This window comes from Panulirus ornatus, chromosome 6 (assembly GCF_036320965.1).
Source record: "Panulirus ornatus isolate Po-2019 chromosome 6, ASM3632096v1, whole genome shotgun sequence".
NCBI lineage: Eukaryota > Metazoa > Arthropoda > Malacostraca > Decapoda > Palinuridae > Panulirus > Panulirus ornatus.
Window position 1 is genome coordinate 36,294,865 of NC_092229.1, and position 21,700 is coordinate 36,316,564.

At 41.6% G+C, this 21,700-nt stretch overlaps 1 protein-coding gene across 1 annotated transcript in view; it reads left to right on the plus strand.

Moving 5' to 3' along the window:
* LOC139748906 (death-associated protein kinase 1-like) overlaps positions 1 to 21,700 on the plus strand; it is a 1,274,027-nt gene that overhangs the window by 111,316 nt on the left and 1,141,011 nt on the right. The window lies entirely within an intron of this gene.

Genomic DNA, 21,700 nt, shown 5'->3' on the forward strand with positions numbered 1-21,700 from the left:
GTGGTAAGAAGAGTATGGTTGAGAGAGCTGAAGAGAGTGTGATGAAGTGGTTTGGACATATTTGAGAGAATGAGTGAGGAGAGGTTGATGAAGAAGATTTTGTATTGGAAGTGGAGGGGTCAAGGAGAAGGGGTAGATCAAATTAAAGGTGGAAAGATATAGTGAAAAAAATTTTGAGTGCTAGGTATCTGAAGATGGTGGAAGGTGTAAGGCAAGCATGAGATAAAGGAACCTAGAGCAATATCTTATACAGGGGTTGATATGCTGTTAATGGACTGTACCAGTGTTTATGAAACAGCTGGGGGAATCCATGGAAAGGTCTGTGAGGCCTGGTTGTCGATGGAGGCTGTGGTTTTGGTACATTATACATGACAAGCAGAGAATGGATGTGAGCAAATGAGGCCTTTTGTTCATCTGTTCCTGGTGCTTTTTTTACTAAAAGGGGTGTAGTGAATGAGTATGAAAAAAAAAGATGTATATTTCTTTTTATTTCTTTCACACTTGATTCCCATTTCCCATGTTAACAAGGTAGTGCCAGGAACAGATGAAGAAAGGCCACAACACATCTTTTCCATTCTCTAGCTGTCATTTGTAATGCACCAGAACCACAACTCCCTATCCACATCCAGGCCCCACAGACCTTTCCATAGTTTACTCCGGATACTTCACGTGCTCTGATTCAGTCCATTGACAGCACATTGACCCAAGTATACCCAGTCATTTCAATTTACTCTATCCCATGCACACCATTCACCTTCCTACATGTTTAAGCCCTGATCGCACAAAATCTTTTTCATTTCATCCCTCCATCTCCAATATGGTCTTGCCATTCTCCTTGTTCCCTCCACTTCTGATACATATCCCCTTTGTCAACCTTTCCTGACTCATTCTCCCCACATGCCCTAACCATTTCAGCTCACACTCTTCTGCTCTCTCAAACATGATTTTTATGAGCACACATATCTCTTGCCCTTTCATTACGTGCTTGATCAAACCACTTCACACCCCATATTTTCCTTATCCATTTCATTTCCAATATATCCACCCTCCTCTGTACAACCTTACATATAACGCATGCCTCACATCCATGTGATATCACTGGGGCTCCTATTCCTTCAGACATGCCCATTTTTGCCCTCCCAGGTAATGCTCTCTCTTTCCATACATTCTTTCACTGCTCCCAGAACTTTTGCTCCAATGCTTCCTTGGTTCCATTCACTTCCATGTCCACTCCCAGATATCTAAAACACTTCACATACTCCCATTTTTCTCTGTTCAGACTCACACCCCAACTAACATTTCCCTCATCCCTGCTGAGCTTCATAACTTTGCTTTTATTCACATTTACTCTTAACTTTCTCCTTTCACACACTTTTCCAAACTCAGTCACCAACCTTTGCAGTTTGTGACACTAATCAGCCACTAGAGCTGTATCGTAGGTGAACAACAACTTACTTCCCAATCCCTCTCATCCCAACAGACTGCTTACTCACCCTTGTCTACAAACCTCTCACTCTTATCTCCCAAACCATCCCATCCATAAGCAAATTAAACATCCATGGGGACATCAAACACCCCTGCTGCAAACCAACATTCACTGGGAATCAATCACTCTCCTCTCTTCCTACTCGTAGATATGCCCTACATCCTTGGTAAAAACTTTTCACTACTTCCAGCAACTTATCTCCCACGCCATGTACTCTTAAAACCTTGTGTGAAGCATCTCTATCAACCCTATCATATGCCTTCTTTAGATCCATAAATGCTACATACAAATCGATTTGTTTTTCTAAGTATTTCTCACATGCATGCTTTAGAGGAAACACCTGATCCACACATTTTCTATCACATCTGAAACCACACTGCTCTTCCCCAGTCTGATGATGTGTACATGCCTTCACCCTTTGTAGAATGGCACTATTCATGCATTCCGCCAGTCCTCAGGCATTTCACCATGGTCAGTACTTATATTAGATATCCTTACCAACCACACAAGAGCACAGTCACCCCTTTATTTAATAAATTCCACTGCAGTACCATCCAAACCCACCGTCTTGCCAGATTTCATCTTCCGCAAGGCTTTTAATATGTAATTATTATACTTTGTCACTGTCTCCCTCGTTGCGAGGTAGCACAAGGAAACAGATGAAAGAATGGCCCAACCCACCCACATACACATGTATATACATACATGATCACACATGCACATACACATACCTATACATTTCAACGTATACATGTATATACATACACAGACATATGCATATATACACATGTACATAATTCATAATTGCTGCCTTTATTCATTCCCGTCACCACCCGGCAACACATGAAATGACAACCACCTCCCCCCGCATGCACGTAAGGTAGCGCCAGGAAAAGACAACTAAGTCCACATTCGTTCTCACTCAGTCTTTAGCTGTCATGTATAATGCACCAAAACCACAGCTCTCTTTCCACATCCAGGCCCAACAAAACTTTCCATGGTTTACCCCAGATGCTTCACATGCCCTGGTTCAGTCCATTGACTGCACGTTGACCCTGATATACCGCATCGTTCCAATTCAGTCTATTCCTTGCATGCCTTTCACCCTCTTGCATGGTCAGGCCCGGATCACTTAAAATCTTTTTCACTCCATCTTTCCACCTCCAATTTGGTCTTCCACTTCTCATCGTTCCCTCCACATCTGACACACACACACACACACACACACACACACACACACACGCACACATATATATATATATATATATATATATATATATATATATATATATATATATATATATATATTTTTTTCTTTTTTTTTCCTTTGTTGCTGTCTCCCGCGTTTGCGAGGTAGCACAAGGAAACAGACGAAGGAAATGGCCCAACCCACCCCCATACACATGTATATACATACGTCCACACACGCAAATATACATACCTACACAGCTTTCCATGGTTTACTCCAGACGCTTCACATGCCCTGATTCAATCCACTGACAGCACGTCAACCCCTGTATACCACATCGCTCCAATTCACTCTATTCCTTGCCCTCCTTTCACCCTCCTGCATGTTCAGGCCCCGATCACACAAAATCTTTTTCACTCCATCTTTCCACCTCCAATTTGGTCTCCCACTTCTCCTCGTTCCCTCCACCTCCGACACATATATCCTCTTGGTCAATCTTTCCTCACTCATTCTCTCCATGTGCCCAAACCATTTCAAAACACCCTCTTCTGCTCTCTCAACCACTCTCTTTTTATTTCCACACATCTCTCTTACCCTTATGTTACTTACTCGATCAAACCACCTCACACCACACATTGTCCTCAAACATCTCATTTCCAGCACATCCACCCTCCTGTGCACAACTCTATCCATAGCCCACGCCTCGCAACCATACAACATTGTTGGAACCACTATTCCTTCAAACATACCCATTTTTGCTTTCCGAGATAATGTTCTCGACTTCCACACATTCTTCAAGGCTCCCAGGATTTTTGCCCCCTCCCCCACCCTATGATTCACTTCCGCTTCCATGGTTCCATCCGCTGCCAGATCCACTCCCAGATATCTAAAACACTTTACTTCCTCCAGTTTTTCTCCATTCAAACTTACCTTCCAGTTGACTTGACCCTCAACCCTACTGTACCTAATTACCTTGCTCTCATTCACAAACTTTACCAAACTCAGTCACCAGCTTTTGCAGTTTCTCACATGAATCAGCCACCAGCGTTGTATCATCAGCGAACAGCAACTGACTCACTTCCCAAGCTCTCTCATCCCCAACAGACTTCATACTTGCCCCTCTTTCCAAAACTCTTGCATTCACCTCCCTAACAACCCCATCCATAAACAAATTAAACAACCATGGAGACATCACACACCCCTGCCGCAAACCTACATTCACTGAGAACCAATCACTTTCCTCTCTTCCTACACGTACACATGCCTTACATCCTCGATAAAAACTTTTCACTGCTTCTAACAACTTGCCTCCCACACCATATATTCTTAATACCTTCCACAGAGCATCTCTATCAACTCTATCATATGCCTTCTCCAGATCCATAAATGCTACATACAAATCCATTTGCTTTTCTAAGATCAGGATATATATATATATATATATATATATATATATATATATATATATATATATATATATATATATATATATAAATATTTGTTTTTTTTTGCTTTGTCGCTGTCTCCCGCGTTTGCGAGGTAGCGCAAGGAAACAGACGAAAGAAATGGCCCAACCCACCCCCATACACATGCCTTGATTCAATCCACTGACAGCTCGTCAACCCCGGTATACCACATCGCTCCAATTCACTCTATTCTTTGCCCTCCTTTCACCCTCCTGCATGTTCAGGCCCCGATCACACAAAATCTTTTTCACTCCATCTTTCCATCATATATATAAGCAAATGGATTTGTATTATTATTTATTTTGCTTTGTCGCCGTCTCCCGCGTTAGCGAGGTAGCGCAAGGAAACAGCCGAAAGAAAGGCCCAACCCACCCACATACACTTGTATATACTTACACGTCCACACACGCAAATATACATACCTATACATCTCAATGTACACATATATATACACACACAGACATATACATATATACACATGTACATAATTCATACTGTCTGCCTTTATTAATTCCCATCGCTACCCTGCCACACATGGAATAACAACCCCCTCCCCCCTCATGTGTGTGAGGTAGCGCTAGGAAAAGACAACAAAGGCCCCATTTGTTCACACTCTGTCTCTATCCTTCATGTAATAATGCACCGAAACCACACCTCCAGGCCCCACAGAACTTTCCATGGGTTGCCCCAGACACTTCATATGCCCTGGTTCAATCCATTGACAGCATGTCGACCCCGGTATACCACATCGTTCCAATTCACTCTATTCCTTGCACGCCTTTCACCCTCCGGCATGTTCAGGTCCCGATCACTCAAAATCTTTTTCACTCCATCTTTCCACCTCCAATTTGGTCTCCCACTTCTCCTTGTTCCCTCCACCTCTGACACATATATCCTCTTGGTCAATCTTTCCTCACTCATTCTCTCCATGTGACCAAACCATTTCAAAACACCCTCTTCTGCTCTCTCAACCACACTCTTTTTATTTCCACACATCTCTCTCACCCTTACATTACTTACTCGATCAAACCACCTCACACTACATATTGTCCTCAAACATCTCATTTCCAGCACATCCACCCTCCTGCACACAACTCTATCCATAGCCCACGCCTCACAACCATACAACGGTGTTGGAACCACTATTCCTTCAAACATACCCATTTTTGCTTTCCGAGATAATGTTCTCGACTTCCAAACATTCTTCAAGGCCCCCAGAATTTTTGTCTCTTCCCGCACCCTATGATTCACTTCCGCTTCCATGGTTCCATCCGCTGCCAGATCCACTCCCAGATATCTAAAACACTTTACTTCCTCCAGTTTTTCTCCATTCAAACTTACCTCCCAATTGACTTGACTCTCAACCCTTCTGTACCTAATAACCTTGCTCTTATTCACATTTACTTTCAACTTTCTTCTTTCACACACTTTACCAAATTCAGTCACCAGCTTCTGCAGTTTCTCACATGAATCAGCCACCAGCACTGTATCATCAGCGAACAACAACTGACTCACTTCCCAAGCTCTCTCATCCACAACAGACTTCATACTTGCCCCTCTTTCCAAAACTCTTGCATTCACCTCCCTAACAACCCCATCCATAAACAAATTAAACAACCACAGAAACATCACACACCCCTGCCGCAAACCTACATTCACTGAGAACCAATTTTTTTCCTCTCTTCCTACACGTACACATGCCATACATCCTCGATGAAAACTTTTCACTGCTTCTAACAACTTGCCTCCCACACCTTATATTCTTAATACCTTCCACAGAGCATCTCTATCAACTCTATGATATACCTTCTCCAGATCCATAAATGCTACATACAAATCCATTAGCTTTTCTAAGTATTTCTCACATACATTCTTCAAAGGAAACACCTGATCCACACATCCTCTACCATTTCTGAAACCACACTGCTCTTCCCCAATCTGATGCTCTGTACATGCCTTTACCCTCTCAATCAATACCCTCTCATATAATTTACCAGGAATACTCAACAAACTTATACCTCTGTAATTTGAGCACTCACTCTTATCCCCTTTGCCTTTGTACGATGGAACTATGCAAGCATTCCGCCAATCCTCAGGCACTTCACCATGAATCATACATACATTGAATAACCTGCCAACCAGTCAACAATACAATCACCCCCTTTTTTAATAAATTCCACTGCAATACCATCCAAACCTGCTGCTTTGCCGGCTTTCATCTTCCGCAAAGCTTTTGCTACCTCTTTTCTGTTTACCAAATCATTTTCCCTAACCCTCTCACTTTGCACACCACATCGACCAAAACACCCTATATCTGCCACTCCATCATCAAACACATTCAACAAACCTTGAAAATACTCACTCCATCTCCTTCTCACATCACCACTACTTGTTATCACCTCCCCATTAGCCCCATTCACTGAAGTTTCCATTTACTCCCTTGTCTTACGCACTTTATTTACCTCCTTCCAAAATATCTTTTTATTCTCCCTAAAATTTAATGATACTCTCTCTCACCCCAACTCTCATTTGGCCTCTTTTTCACCTCTTGCACCTTTCTCTTGACCTTCTGCCTCTTTCAATTGTATATACATACATGTCCACACACTTACATATACATACCTATACATCTCAATGTATAAATATATATATACATACGCAGACATATACATATATACACATGTACTTACTTTATACTTGCTGCCTTTATTCATTCCCATCGCCACTCCGCCACACATGAAATGACAACCCCCTCCCCCTGCACGTGTGCGAGGTAGCGCTAGGAAAAGCCAAAAAAGGACATTCTTTCACACTCAGTCTCTACCTGTCATGTATAATGCATCGAAACCACAGCTCCCTTTCCACATCCATGCCCCACAAAACTTTCCATGGGTTACCTCAGATGCTTCACATGCTCTGGTTCAGTTCATTGACAGCCCGTCGACTCCTTCATGTTCAGGCCCCAATCGCTCAAAATCTTTTTCAGCTCCAATTTGGTCTCCCACTTCTCCTCGTTCCCTCCATCTCTGACACATATATCCTCTTTATCAATCTTTCCTCACTCATTCTTTCCATGTGACCAAACCATTTCAATACACCCTCTTCTGCTCTCTCAACCACACTCTTTTTATTACCACACATCTCTCTTACCCTTTCATTACTTACTCGATCAAACCACCTCACATCACATATTGTCCTCAAGCATCTCATTTCCAACACATCCACTCTCCTCCGCACAACCCAATCTATAGCCCATGCCTTGCAACCATATAACATTGTTGGAACCACTATTCCTTCAAACATACCCATTTTTGCTTTCCGGGATAATGTTCTTGCCATCCACACATTCTCCAACATTCGCAGAACCTTCACTACCTGCCCCACCCTGTGACTCACTTCCGTTTCCATGGTTCCATCCGTTGCCAAATCCACTCCCAGATATCTAAAACACTTAACTTCCTCCCGTTTTTCTCCATTCAAACATACCCCCCAGTTGACTTGTCCTTCAACCCTACTGAACCTAATAACCTTGCTCTCATTCACTTTTACTCTCAGCTTTCTTCTTTCGCACACTTTACCAAACTTAGACACCATCTTGTGCAGTTTCTCACCCAAATCAGCCATCAGCGCTGTATCATCAGGAAACAACAACTGTTTCACTTCCCAAGCCCTCTCATCCACAACAGACTTCATACTTGCCCCTCTCCAGAACTCTTGCATTCACCTCCCTAACAACCCTATCCATAAACAATAAACAACCATGGAGACATCGTGCCTTGCATCCTCGATAGAAACATTTCACTGTTTCTAGCAACTTCCCTCCCACACCATATACTCCTAATAACCTTCCACAGAGCATCTCTATCAGCTCTATCATATGCCTTCTCCAGGTCCATAAATGCTACATACAAATCCATTTGTTTTTCTAAATATTTCTCACCTACATTCTTCAAAGCAAACACCTGATCCAAACATCCTCTACCACTTCTGAAACCACACTGCTCTTCCCCAATCTGATGTTCTGTGCATGCCTTGACCCTCTCAATCAGTACCCTTCCATATAATTTCCTAGGAATACTCAACAAACTTATACCTCTGTAATTTGAATACTCACCTTTATCCCCTTTGCCTTTGTACAGTGGCACTATGCATGCATTCTGCCAATCCTCAGGCACTTCACCATGAGCCATACATACATTAGATATCCTTACCAACCTGTCAACAACAGTCACCCCCTTTTTAATAAATTCCTCTGCAATACCATCCAAACCCACCACGTTGCCAGCTTTCATCTTCCACAAAGCTTTTACTACCTCTTCTCTGTTTACCAAACCATTCTCCCTGACCCTCTCACTTCACACACCACCTTGACCCAAACACCCTATATCTGTCTCTCTATCATCAAACACATTCAAGAAACCTTCAAAATACTTACTCCATCTCCTTCTCACATCACCACTACTTGATATTACTTCCCCATTAGCCCCTGTCACTGATGTTCCCACTTGTTCTCTTGTCCAAAACATCATTTTTATTCTCCCTAAAATTTAATGATACTCTCTCACCCCAACTCTCATTTGCCCTCTTTTTCAACTCTTGCACCTTTCTCTTGACCTTCTGCCTCTTTCTTTTATGCATCTCCTTGTCATTGGCACAATTTCTCTGCAAAAATCGTCCAAATGCCTCTCTCTTCTTTGTCACTAATAATCTTACTTTTTCATCCCACCACTCATTACCATTTCTAATATACCCATCTCCCACCTTTCTCATGCCACAATCATCTTTTGCGCAAGCCATCACTGCTTCCCTAAATGCATCCCATTCCTCCCCCACTCCCCTTATGTCCTTTGCTCTCACTTTTTTCCATTCTGCACTCAGTCTTTCCTGGTACTTCCTCACACAAGTCTCCTTCCCAAGCTCACTTACTTTCACCACTCTCTTCACCCCAACGTTCTCTCTTCTTTTCTGAAAACCTCTACAAATCTTCACCTTCGCCTCCACAAGATAATGATCAGACATCTCTCCAGTTACACCTCTAAACACATTAACATCCAAAAGTCTCTTTTTCACATGCCTATCAATCAACACATAATCCAATAATGCTCTCTGGTCATCTCTCCTACTTACATACGTATACTTATGTATATCTCTCTTTTTTAACCAGGTATTCCCAATCACCAGTCCTTTTTCTGCACATAAATCTACAAGCTCTTCACCTTTTCCATTTACAACTCTGAACACCCCATATACACCAATTATTCCCTCAACTGCCACATTACTCACCTTTGCTTTCAAATCACCCATTAGTATAACCTGGCCTCGTATACACACATACACATACACAGACTTATTCATATATACACATGTGCATATTCATACGTGCTGCCTTCAACCATTCCCATTGCCACCCCACCACACATGAAATGGCACCCACCTCCCCCTGCACGCGCACGAGGTAGCACTAGGAAGAGACAACAAAGGCCACATTCGTTCACACTCAGTCTCTAGCTGTCATGTATAATGCACCGAAACCATAGCTCCCTTTCCACATCCAGGCCCCACAAAACTTTCCATGGTTTACCCTAGATGCATCACATGCCATGGTTTAATACATTGACAGCATGTTGACCCCAGTATACCACATCATTCCAATTCACTCTGTTCCTTGCACGCCTTTCACCCTCCTTTCTGTTCAGGCCCCAATCACTCAAAATCTTTGTCACTCCATCCTTCCACCCCCAATTTGGACTCCCACTTCTCCTCGTTCCCTCCACCTCTGACACATATATCCTCTTTGTCAATCTTTCCTCGCTCATTCTCTCCATGTGACCAAACCATTTCAGCACACCCTCTTCTGCTCTCTCAACCACAATCTTTTTATTACCACACATATCTCTTACCCTTTCATTACTTACTTTATCAAACCTCCTCACACCACATATTGTCCTCAAACATATCATTTCCAACACATCCACCCTCTCCTGTACTACCCCATATATATCCCATGCCTCACAACCATATAACATTGTTGGAACCACTATTCCTTCAAACATACACATTTTTGCTCTCCGAGATAACATTCTCGCTTTCCACACATTCTTCAGCACCCCCAGAACCTTCGTCCCTTCCCCCACTCTGAGACTCACTTCCGCTTCCATGGTTCTATACACTGCTGAATCCACTCCCAGATACCTAAACCACTTCACTTCCTCCAGTTTTTCTCCATTCAAACTTACCTCCCTGTTAACTTGTCCCCCAAACCTACAGAACCTAATATCCTTGCTCTTATTCACATTTACTCTCAGCTTTCTTCTTTCACACACTCTTCCAGACTCAGTCACCAACTTCTGCAGTTTCTCACTCAAATCAGCCACCAGCGCTGTATCATCAGCAGACAACAACTGACTCACTTCCCAAGCCCTCTCATCCACAAAAGACTGCATACTTACCCCTCTCTCCAAAGCTCTGCACCTCCCTAACCACCCCATCCATAAACAAATTGAACAACCATGGAGACATCATGCACCCCAGCCGCAAACCAACATTCACTGGGAACCAATCACTTTCCTCTCTTCCTGCTTGTACACATGCCTTACTTCCTCGATAAAAATTTTTCACTGCTTTTAGCAACTTGCCTCCCACGCCATATACTCTTAATACCTTCCATAGAGCATCTCTATCATTTCCCTTCTCCACATCCATAAATGCTACATACAAATCCATCTGTTTTTTTTAAGTATTTCTCACATACATTCTTCAAAGCAAAGACCTGATCCACACATCCTCTCCCAAATCTGAAACCACACTGCTCTTCGCCAATCTGATGCTCTGTACATGCCTTTACCCTCTCAATCAATACCCTCCCGTACAATTTCCAGAAATACTCAACAAACTTACACCTCTGTAATTTGAACACTCCCCTTTATCCCCTTTGCCTTTGCACAATGGCACTATGCTTGCACTCCGCCAATCCTCAGGCACTTCATATATTCCACTGCAATACCATTCAAACTCATCGCCTTGCTGCATTTTCCGCAAAGCTTTTACTACCTCTTCTCTATTTACCAAACCATTCTCCCTGACCCCTTTCACTTCGCACACCTCCTCGACCAAAACACCCTTTATCTGCCACTCTATCATCAAACACATTCAACAAACCTTCAAAATACTCACTTCATTTCCTTCTCACTTCACCACTATTTGTTATTACCTCCCAATTAGCCCCCTTCACCGATGTTCCCATTTGTTCTCTTGTCTTACGAACTTTATTTACCTCCCTCCAAAACATCTTTTTATTCTCCCTAAAGTTTAGTGATACTCTTTCACCTCAACTCTCATTTGCCCTCTTTTTCACCTCTTGCACCTTTCTCTTGACCTCTTGCCTCTTTCTTTTATACATCTCCCAGTCATTTGCACTATTTCCCTGCAAAAATCTTCCAACTGCTTCTCTCTTCTCTTTCTCGAAGAATCTTACTTCTTCATCCCACCACTCGCTACCCATTGTAATCTGCCCACTTCCCACCTTTCTCATGCCACAAGCATCTTTTGCACAAGCCATCACTGCTTCCCTAAATACATCCCATTCCTCCCCCACTTCCCTTATGTCATTTGCTCTCACCTTTTTCTATTATGCATTCAATCTCTCCTGGTACTTCCTCATTCAATTCTCCTTTTGAAGCTTACTTACTGTCACCATGTTCTTCACCCCCACATTCTCTCTTCTTTTCTTAAAACTTCTACAAATCTTCACCTTCTCCTCCACAAAATAACGATCAGACATCCCTCCAGTTGCCCCTCTCAGGACATTAACATCCAAAAATCTCTCTTTCACGCGCCTATCAATTAACACGTAATCCAATAGCGCTCTCTGGCGATGTCTCCTTCTTACATACGTATTCTTATGTATATCTCTCTTTTTAAACCAGGTATTCCTAATCACCAGTCCTTTTTCAGCAAACAAATGTATATCTCTTCACCATTTCCATATACAACAAAGAACACCCCATATACATCAATTATACCCTCAACTGCCACATTACTCACCTTTGCATTCAAATCACCCATCACTATACATATTTATTTGTTTATTATACTTTGTTGCTGTCTCCCACGTTAGCGAGGTAGTGCAAGGAAACAGACGAAAGAATGGCCCAACCCACTCACATACACATGTATATACATACACGTCCACACACGCACATATACATACCTATATGTTGTAATGTATACATATAGATACATACACAGACATATACATATATACACATGCACATGATTCATACTTGCTGTCTTTAGTCATTCCCATCGCCACCCCGCCACACATGAAATAACATCCCCCCCTTCCCCTCGAGGTAGTGCTTGGAAAGGACAAAAGGCTACATTCGTTCACACTCAGTCTCTAGCTGTCATGTGTAATGCACTGAAACCACAGCTTCCTTTCCACATCCAGGCCCCACAAAACTTTCCATGGTTTACCCCAGATGCTCCACATGCCTTGGTTCAATCCATTGACAACACATCAACCCCGGTATACCACATCATTCCAATTCACTCTATTCTTTGCACGCCTTTCACCCTCCTGTATGTTCAGGCCTCGATCCCTCAAAAATTTTTTCACCCCATCCTTCCACCTCCAATTTGGTCTCCCACTTCTTGTTCCCTCCACCTCAGACACATATATCCTCTTTGTCAATCTTTCCTCACTCATTTTCTCCATGTGACCAAACTATTTCAATACACCCACTTCTACTCTCTCAACCAGCATCTTTATATTACCACACATTTCTCTTACACTTTCATTGCTTACTCGATCAAACTACGTAACACCATACATTGTCCTCAGACATTTCGTTTCCAACACATCCACCCTCTTCCGCACAACCCTATCTATAGCCCATGTCTTGCATACATTGTTGGAACCACTATTCCCTCAAACATACCCATAGATTATATTCAATAGCTGTCTCCCACGTCAGCAGGGTAGCGCAAGGAAAGAGACGAGTAATGGCCCAACCCACCCACATACCAACGCATATACATAAACGTCGACACATGCATATATACATACCTATACATTTCAACGTATACATACATATACATACATAGACATATACATATAGAAACATGTACATATTCATACTTACTGCCTTCAGCCATTTCTGTTGCTACCTCGCCACTCTTGAAATAGCATCCCGCCCCACTCTTTGGCAAGGTAGCACCAGAAAAAGACAAAAGAAAGGCCACATTCATTCACACTCAGCCTCTAGCTGTCATGTCTTTATTATACTTGATTGCTGTATCCTGTGTCAGCGAGCTAATGCCAGGAAGCAGGTGAAGAACAGCCCATCCATTCATATGCTTATATATATGTACATAATTTCCGTACATGCATGTATTTATATCAAACATATACACATATACATACACATACACAGACATATACATATATACGCATGTACATATTCATACTTGCTGGCCTTCATCCATTCCTTGTGCTCCCTTGTCCCAAAGGAAACAGCTAGGTTTTGTCTGGAAAAGAGACAAAAAAAGGCCTAATTTGTTCGCACTCAGTCTCTAGCTCTCATGTGTAATGCACCAAAACCACCCTGCCTATCCCTGGGGATAGGGGAGAAAGAATACTCTCCACGTACTCCCTGAGTGTTGTAGGAGGTGACTAAAAGGGGTGGGTGCGGGTGCTGGAAATTCTCCCCTCCTCTTTCTACTTTTCCAAAAGAAGGAACTGAAAAGGGTGCAAGGTGAGGATTTTTTCCATATGGTTCAGCCATAGAGGTATTTGTAAAAGAGGAAACTTTATGGATGAGAAAATAGTGGCAAAAGTAAGTGAGCTTGAAAAAGAGACGTGAAGAAATACCAGGAGAGATTGAGTATAGAATCACAGAATGTGTGATTAAACAAAGCTTGGGGAGTGGGTGAGGAATGGCAAGTATTTAGGGAAGCAGTGCTGGTATGTGTGAGAAAAGTGTGTGGCTTGTTTAAAGTGGGAGGTTGAGCAGGTTAGAAAGGGTAGTGAGTGGTGGGATGATGAAGTAATGTTGTTAGTGAAAGAGAGAATAGAGGTATATGGGCAGTACTTTGAGAAAAGGAGTTAAACTGACTTAAGAGATATACAAGAGAAAATGGCTGGAGGTCAAGAGGGAGGTGCAGGAGATAAAAAAGGGCAAATGAGAGTTGTGGATAGCGAGTATTAGTAAACTTCAAGAGCATTAAGATGTTTTGGAAGGAGATTAATAATGTGTGAATAGCAAGAGACTGAATGGGAGCATCATTGAAGGACTCAGCTTGGGTAGTGGTAACAGGTAGTGACAAAGTGAGGGAAAGATGGAATGAGTATTTTGAAGGGCTGTTGAATTTATTTATTGATAGATGGCAAGTGCCAGGTGTTTGGGTCAGGGTAGTGTGAAATGGTTCGATGAAGAGAGGAGAGGTGTGAAAGCCTTTCTTGGTAAGGTGGCTGGAGGGAATGGTATTGCAGTTGACTTTCGTAAGAAAGGGAGTGACTGTGTTGTTGATTTGTTAAGACTTTCAGTGTACATGGTGTGATTAAAAAGTTTTGCACCTTAACTTATATTTTAAAGAACAATATACATAGAATATTCTTTAAACAATCTCCTTCAAAGTCATCTCCCTCTGATGATAGGCAGATATCCCAATATTTCTGCCACTTTTGGAAGCAATGCTATAAGTCTTCAGTTGTGAACAGATTGAGTTCTTTTTTCATAGTATTAGTGATAGTTAGAATGATATGAAATCTTTCTACCTTTTAGCTTTTTTTTTTTATGTGAACAGAAAAAAAGGGCACAAGGGAGGTCAGATGAATACGGAGGGTTTTGTACAACAAGAATGTGTTTTATAGCCAGAAATTCTTGAATGGTGACAGCAGCATGAAGTAGCATTGCCATGGCATAAAAACCATTGACCAATTTCAGTCAGCTAGTGATGGTTTCTCCTAACTTTTTCTCTCATTGGAATCAGAACCTTTTTACAAAAGGCTTGGTGTACTGTACTCCCTTTATACATCAGCATAGTATAAGACCTCCATAGCACCATCTGTAACATGCAAAGTCTTTGAACTTTTATATCACACCTCATAAATATGAATTATGATGAGGTGCCTGAGGAATGGATGTATGGTGACATTGTACAAAGGAAAGGGAGACAAAGGTGAATATTCAAACTACAGAGGTATAAGTTTGCTGGGTGTACCTGATAAATTGTACAGGAGATTTATGATTGAGAGGTCAAAGGCATGTACAGAGCATTAGACTGAGGAGGAAAACTGTGGTTTTAGAAGTGGTATAGTATGTGTGGATCAAGTGTTTGCTTTGGAGAATGTGTATGAAAATTACTTAGAGTAACAGGCTGTTTGTGGCATTTATGTATCTGGAGAAAGCATATAATAGGGTTGATAGAGATGCCTTGTGGAAGGTCATAAAAATATATGGTGGGGGAAGAAAGCCACTAGAAGCAAGTGAGAAGTTTTTACCAAGGGTGAAAGGCATGTCAAAGTAGTGAGAGAGGAGAGTGAGTGTTGGGTCTGTAGCAGGGGTGTGTGACATCATCGCTGTTTAATGTATTTATGGATGGGATGGTGAGAGAGGTTAATGCAAAAGTCTTGGAGAGAAGGGTGAGTATGCAGTCTGTAGTGGATGAGAGGGCCTGGAAAGTGTGTCAGTTCCTGGTTGCCTATGACACAGCACTTGTGGCAGTTTGAAATGAGAAACTGCTGAAGTTGGTGACTTATTTTGTAAGAGTGTATGAATGGAGGAATTTGAGAGTAGATGTGAACAAAAGTAAGGTTATTAGGTGTACCAAGGAAGCAGAAGGTCATGCCTAAGGATTGGGTGAAAGCTATTATTGTTTCTATTTCAAAGGAAAAGATACCAAGGATGCATGTAGAAGTAATAGGGGAATAAGTCTGTAAGGTATACCAGGAAAAGTGTATAAAAGAGTGTTGATTGATAGAGTGATGGAAGTAAATGAATGCAGAATGAGTGAGGAACAAGGAAATTTTAGAAAATGTGAGGATTAGATTTTTAATGTGGGAAGTATCTAGGAACAGGTAAGAAACTGTATGCAGCTCTTATGGATCTGGAGAAAGCTTATGACTGATTCAAATGGAATGGTTTATGGAATGTGTAAGGATATATTGGGTAGGAGGACAACTGTTGGATGGTATGAGGACCTTCTATAGTGGAACAAATGCATATGTAAAAACAGATGGAGAGTTGAGCAAAATTATCATTGTACATGTGGATGTGGGGCAGGGCTAAGTGATGTCACCATGGCTTTTTAACATACGTATGGATGGAGTGATAAGAGAGGTGAAAGCAGAACTAGGGAAGATGGAGCTAATAGATGGGGTTTGGTGGTGAGAAGATATGGTGTTTGGTAACAAGCCTGATTGCATATGATACTATGTTGCTTATTGAGAGTGAAGAGGAGTGAGAATAGGTTGTATGTTTTATGATGTGTATAAACATAGGCAATTAAAGTTAAATGTGAGTAAAAGTATAGTAATGGTCTTTAAGTGGAAACTTAGGGAAAGTATAGATTTTGCAAAGCTCCATTGAGTGAAAGAAGAAAGTGTACTAAACTCTGTTAAAGATATCAGGGGAGAAAAAGACCGGAAGAGGTGACAGAATTTAAGTATTTATGAGCTATCTTGGGTTAATTTTCATGCCTTTAGACCTGAGCTCAAATTTGCCAAGGCTACTTTTCTTCTTTGTCTCATGCTCTGTGCATAATGAGCATATCTTCTTCATAGGTGGATATCTAACCCTTGTGGTTACCTTGGCAGACAGTGGAGTAGAGTGGACCATAGCACTTCACACTTTCCCCTGCATTCTTCTTTATGTAGCAGATTGTAGATTCATCCAGGTTGTAAGCATGCCCAGGTGCTGATGCTTCCTCACCAGCGTCAGCATATGATAAGGTTTCTAGCTTTGTTTCTAAGGTCAGAAAGGTTCTCTTCCTTTTAACTACTGCTTCTGGGGTAGGAGATGTTGTTGGACCTTTGGATGGTATATTAACAAACACAAACAAAGCAGCTTACGGGAAAGTCACACTTGCAAGTTTACCCAAATTGCACAAGTAGCACAGACTTGCACACACTGGTGGTAACTGCAAGATTGACCCACTGGTAGAAATGCATACTTCACTGCCGACCATCACAGAAGTTTTGGTGTACTTTCTGCCTCACACATTTTAGAATACTTTACCTATTTGTTGATATTTTGCATAGAGGAAATAATAATGTATGTAAGCAAATAAGCACTACTAAATGCCATGATCTTCCACCACTTGTTTATGTAAACAGTCTTCATGCCAATGGAGAAATTCTTCAAAAGTGCCGCCTTGGACTCGCCCTTAGTCTGCTTCATTCACAACTCCATCTTCTTGCTTAGGCTTAAGACATTCCTCTTGCACTTAATGTGAGATTTAGATTGCTCAGTAAGTGTGTATGTAGAGCAAAAGTATTTCCAGATGACATTCACGCCAGACCTACTGTTCAAGTTGTCCGAGTGCAACGACAGCTCTGAGACATAGCAACAGCATGCAGTATTACTTTCCAAAGCAGAGACACTGGCTTCAACATCTGCGTCATTGATTACTCACTCTTCCCCATTTCTGTTAGTGAACTTGTGCCAGTTGTTCAGTTTCATGGAGAACAAGGAACCAATCTCAGAACAATCCTCCTTTCTGACTAGTGCAGCTACTGATGAGATGACCACTTACCTCTCCCAAACTTGCATTCCTGAAAAGATCAACTTTATTGAGTACTTGCATGCAATATCAGGCAGCCTGCTCACTCTGTTCAAGCTGGCTTAAAAGTTCCTCTCTGCTTTGGCTATCTCAGGGCTGGTGGAAAGTTTTTTTATGGAAAAGAAAGGTGTTCCATCCTTAGCTTTGCTGCCTGTTAGATGCAGAGTTTCAGAACCTGATGAAATAGATAGTTTAAGTGATGGATTTCATTTTGATATTCTGATGTCTCTGAAAAGTTTAGATATAACTGGCCATGGCAGTGATAATGTGTTGCATCTCCTCTATATAACTAATTTGGAATCTTAGGATGTATGATTACAGTTTTTGTTGTAATCATAATTATAATCAGTTCATTCAATTTTGAATGAGTTATAAGTAGCAGTCAGGATCATGGACTTGCTTTGTGACTGTATTTTTTAATGATTTCCAATTGTGGTGCAGAATTTCAATACAGAATGCATCTGTAGGTTTTGACATTTTTGTATGTGTGAACCTAGCTGTTATAGTAAAGATGCATAGATCCTCTTGTTGATAATCAGACTGATGTTTCAAAGGTGTCATTTGCTTTGTTTCTAATTTCATAGCCTTCTTTACTGTCTTTTTTGGAAGAAAGTACTCTACTTTGGCTCTTCCATTAAATGTGATCTGTCATCACTTTTTTCTAGCTTTTTATGAGGGTTATGTTTATTGTAATTCTCTTGAGTAAAGCTAGAAATTTTTTTCGTTGTTCATAGGAATATAATGGGACTGAGACTTCTTTCTATGTTATTATATGTGTCATTCATGGAAGCACTTATCATTAAAACTTAATAGCTTTTATCTCTGAGCAGAAGAGTGAAGGATGAATTGCCTTATTTTTGAAGCCTGTGTAGGAAATGATCCTCTGATGGACTGTGATATAGAGTAAATATAAAAACTGTATTTTAACTTTCTAAAAGGGGAAACAGATGGAGTCACGTGGGGAGTGCTCATCCTCCTTGAAGGCTCAGATTAGGGTGTCTAAATGTGTGTGGATGTAACCAGGATGAGAAAAAAGGAGAGATAGGTAGTATGTATGAGGAAAGGAACCTGGATGTTTTGGCTCTGAGTGAAACAAAGCTCAAGGGTAAAGGGGAAGAGTGGTTTGGGAATGTTTTGGGAGTAAAGTCAGGGGTTGGTGAGAAGAAAAGAGCAAGGAAAGGAGTAGCACTACTCCTGAAACAGGAGTGGTGGGAGTATGTAATAGAGAGTAAGAAAGTAACTTCTCGATTAATACAGGTAAAAGTGAAAGTGGATGTAGAGAGATGGGTGGTTATTGGTGCCTATGCACTGGGGCATGAGAAGAATGATCATGAGAGGCAAGTGTTTTGGGAGCAGCTGAGTGAGTGTGTTAGTAGTTTTGATGCACGAGACCGGGTTATAGTGATGGGTGATTTGAATGCAAAGTTGAGTACTGTGGCAATTGAGGGAAGTGGTGAAGAGCTTGTAGATTTGTGTGCTGAAAAAGGACTGGTGATTGGGAGTACCTGGCTTAAAAAGAGAGATATACATAGGTATACATATGTAAGTAGGAGAGATGGCCAGAGAGCATTATTGGATTATGTGTTAATTGATAGGTGCGTGAAGGAGAGACTTTTGGATGTTAATGTGCTGAGAGGTGCAACTGGAGGGATGTCTGATCATTATCTTGTGGAGGCGAAGGTAAAGATTTGTAGAGGTTTTCAGAAAAGAAGAGAGGAAATGAGGAAGTTTGGGGTGAAGAGAGTGGTGAGAGTAAGTGAGCTTGGGAAAGTGACTTGTGTGAGGAAGTACCAGGAGAGACTGAGTGCAGAATGGAAAAAGATGAGAGCAAAGGATGTCAGGGGAGTGGGGGAGGAATGGGATGTATTTAGGGAAATGGTGATGGCTTACACAGAAGATGTTTGTGGCCTGAGAAGCATGGGAGGTGGGCTGATTAGAAAGGGTAGTGAGTGGTGGGAGAAGAAGTAAGATTATCAGTGAAAGAGAAGAGAGAGGCATTTGGATGATTTTTGCAAGGAAATAGTGTAAATGAGTGGGAGATGTATAAAAGAAAGAGGCAGGAGGTCAAGAAAAAGATGCAAAAGGTGAAAAGGAGGGCAAATGAGAGTTGGGGTGAGAGAGATCATTAAATTTTAGGGAGAATAAAACGATGTTTTGGAAGGAGTTAAATAAAGTGCATAAGACAAGAGAACAAACGAGAACATCGGTGAAGGGGGCTAATGGGGAGGTAATAACAAGTAGTGGTGATGTGAGAAGGAGATGGAGTGAGTATTTTGAAGTTTTGTTGAATGTGTTAGATGATAGAGTGGCAGATATAGGGTGTTTTGGCTGAGGTGGTGTGCGAAGTGAGAGGGTTAGGGAGAATGATTTGGTAAACAGAGAAAAGGTAGTAAAAGCTTTACGGAAGATGAAAGCCAGCAAGGCAGCAGGTTTGGATGGTATTACAGTGGAATTTGTTAAAAAAGGGGGTGACTGTGTTGTTGACTGGTTGGTAAGGATATTTGGTGTATGTATGACTCATGGTGAGGTGCCTGAGGATTGGCAGAATGCATGTGTAGTGCCATTGTACAAAGGCAAAGGGGATAAAGATGAGTGCTCAAATTACAGAGGTATAAGTTTATTGAGCATTCCTGGGAAATTATATGGGAGGGTATTGATTGAGAGGGTGAAAGCATGTACAGAGCATCAGATTGGGGAAGAGCAGTGTGGTTTAAGAAGTGGTAGAGGATGTGTAGATCGGGTGTTTACTTTGAAGAATGTTTGTGAGAAATACTTAGAAAAGCAAATGGATATGGTCTGGATCTGGAGAAGGCATATGATAGAGTTGATAGAGATGCTCTGTGGAAGGTATTAAGAATATATGGTGTGGGAGGCAAGTTGCTAGAAGCAGTGAAAACTTTTTATTGAGGATGTAAGGCATGTGTACAAGTAGGAAGAGAGGAAAGTGATTGGTTCTCAGTGAATGTCGGTTTGCGGCAGGGGTGCTTGATGTCTATATGGTTGTTTAATTTGTTTATGGATGGGGTTGTTAGGGAGGTGAATGCAAGAGTTTTGGAGAGAGGGGCAAGTATGCAGTCTGTTTTGGATGAGAGAGCTTGGGAAGTGAGTCAGTTGTTCGCTGATGGTACAACGCTGGTGGCTGATTTGTGTGAGAAACTGCAGAAGCTGGTGACTGAGTTTGGTAAAGTGTGTGAAAGAAGAAAGCTGAGAGTAAATGTGAATAAGAGCAAGGTTATTAGGTACAATAGGGTTGAGGGACAAGTCAATTGGGAGGTAAGTTTGAATGGAGAAAAACTGGAGGAAGTGAAGTGTTTCAGATATCTGGGAGTGGATTTGGCAGCGGATGGAATCATGGAAGCGGAAGTGAGTCACAGGGTGGGGGAGGGGTCAAAGTTCTGGGAGCATTGAAAAATGTTTGGAAGGCGAGAATATTTCATAAAGCACAAATGGATTTGTTTGAAGGAATAGTGGTTCTAACAATATTATATGGTTGCGAAGTGTGGGCTATAGATAGAGTTGTGCAGAGGAGGGTGGATGTGCTGGAAATGAGATGTTTGAGGACAATATGTGGTGTGAGGTGGTTTGATCGAGTAAGTAATGAAAGGGTAAGAGAGATGTGTGTTAATAAAAAGAGTGTGGTTGAGAGAGCAAAAGAGGGTGTATTAAAATGGTTTGGTCACATGGAGAGAATGAGTGAGGAAAGATTGACAGAGAGGATATATGTGTCAGAGGTGGAGGGAATGAGAAGTGGAAGACCAAATTGGAGGTGGAAGGATG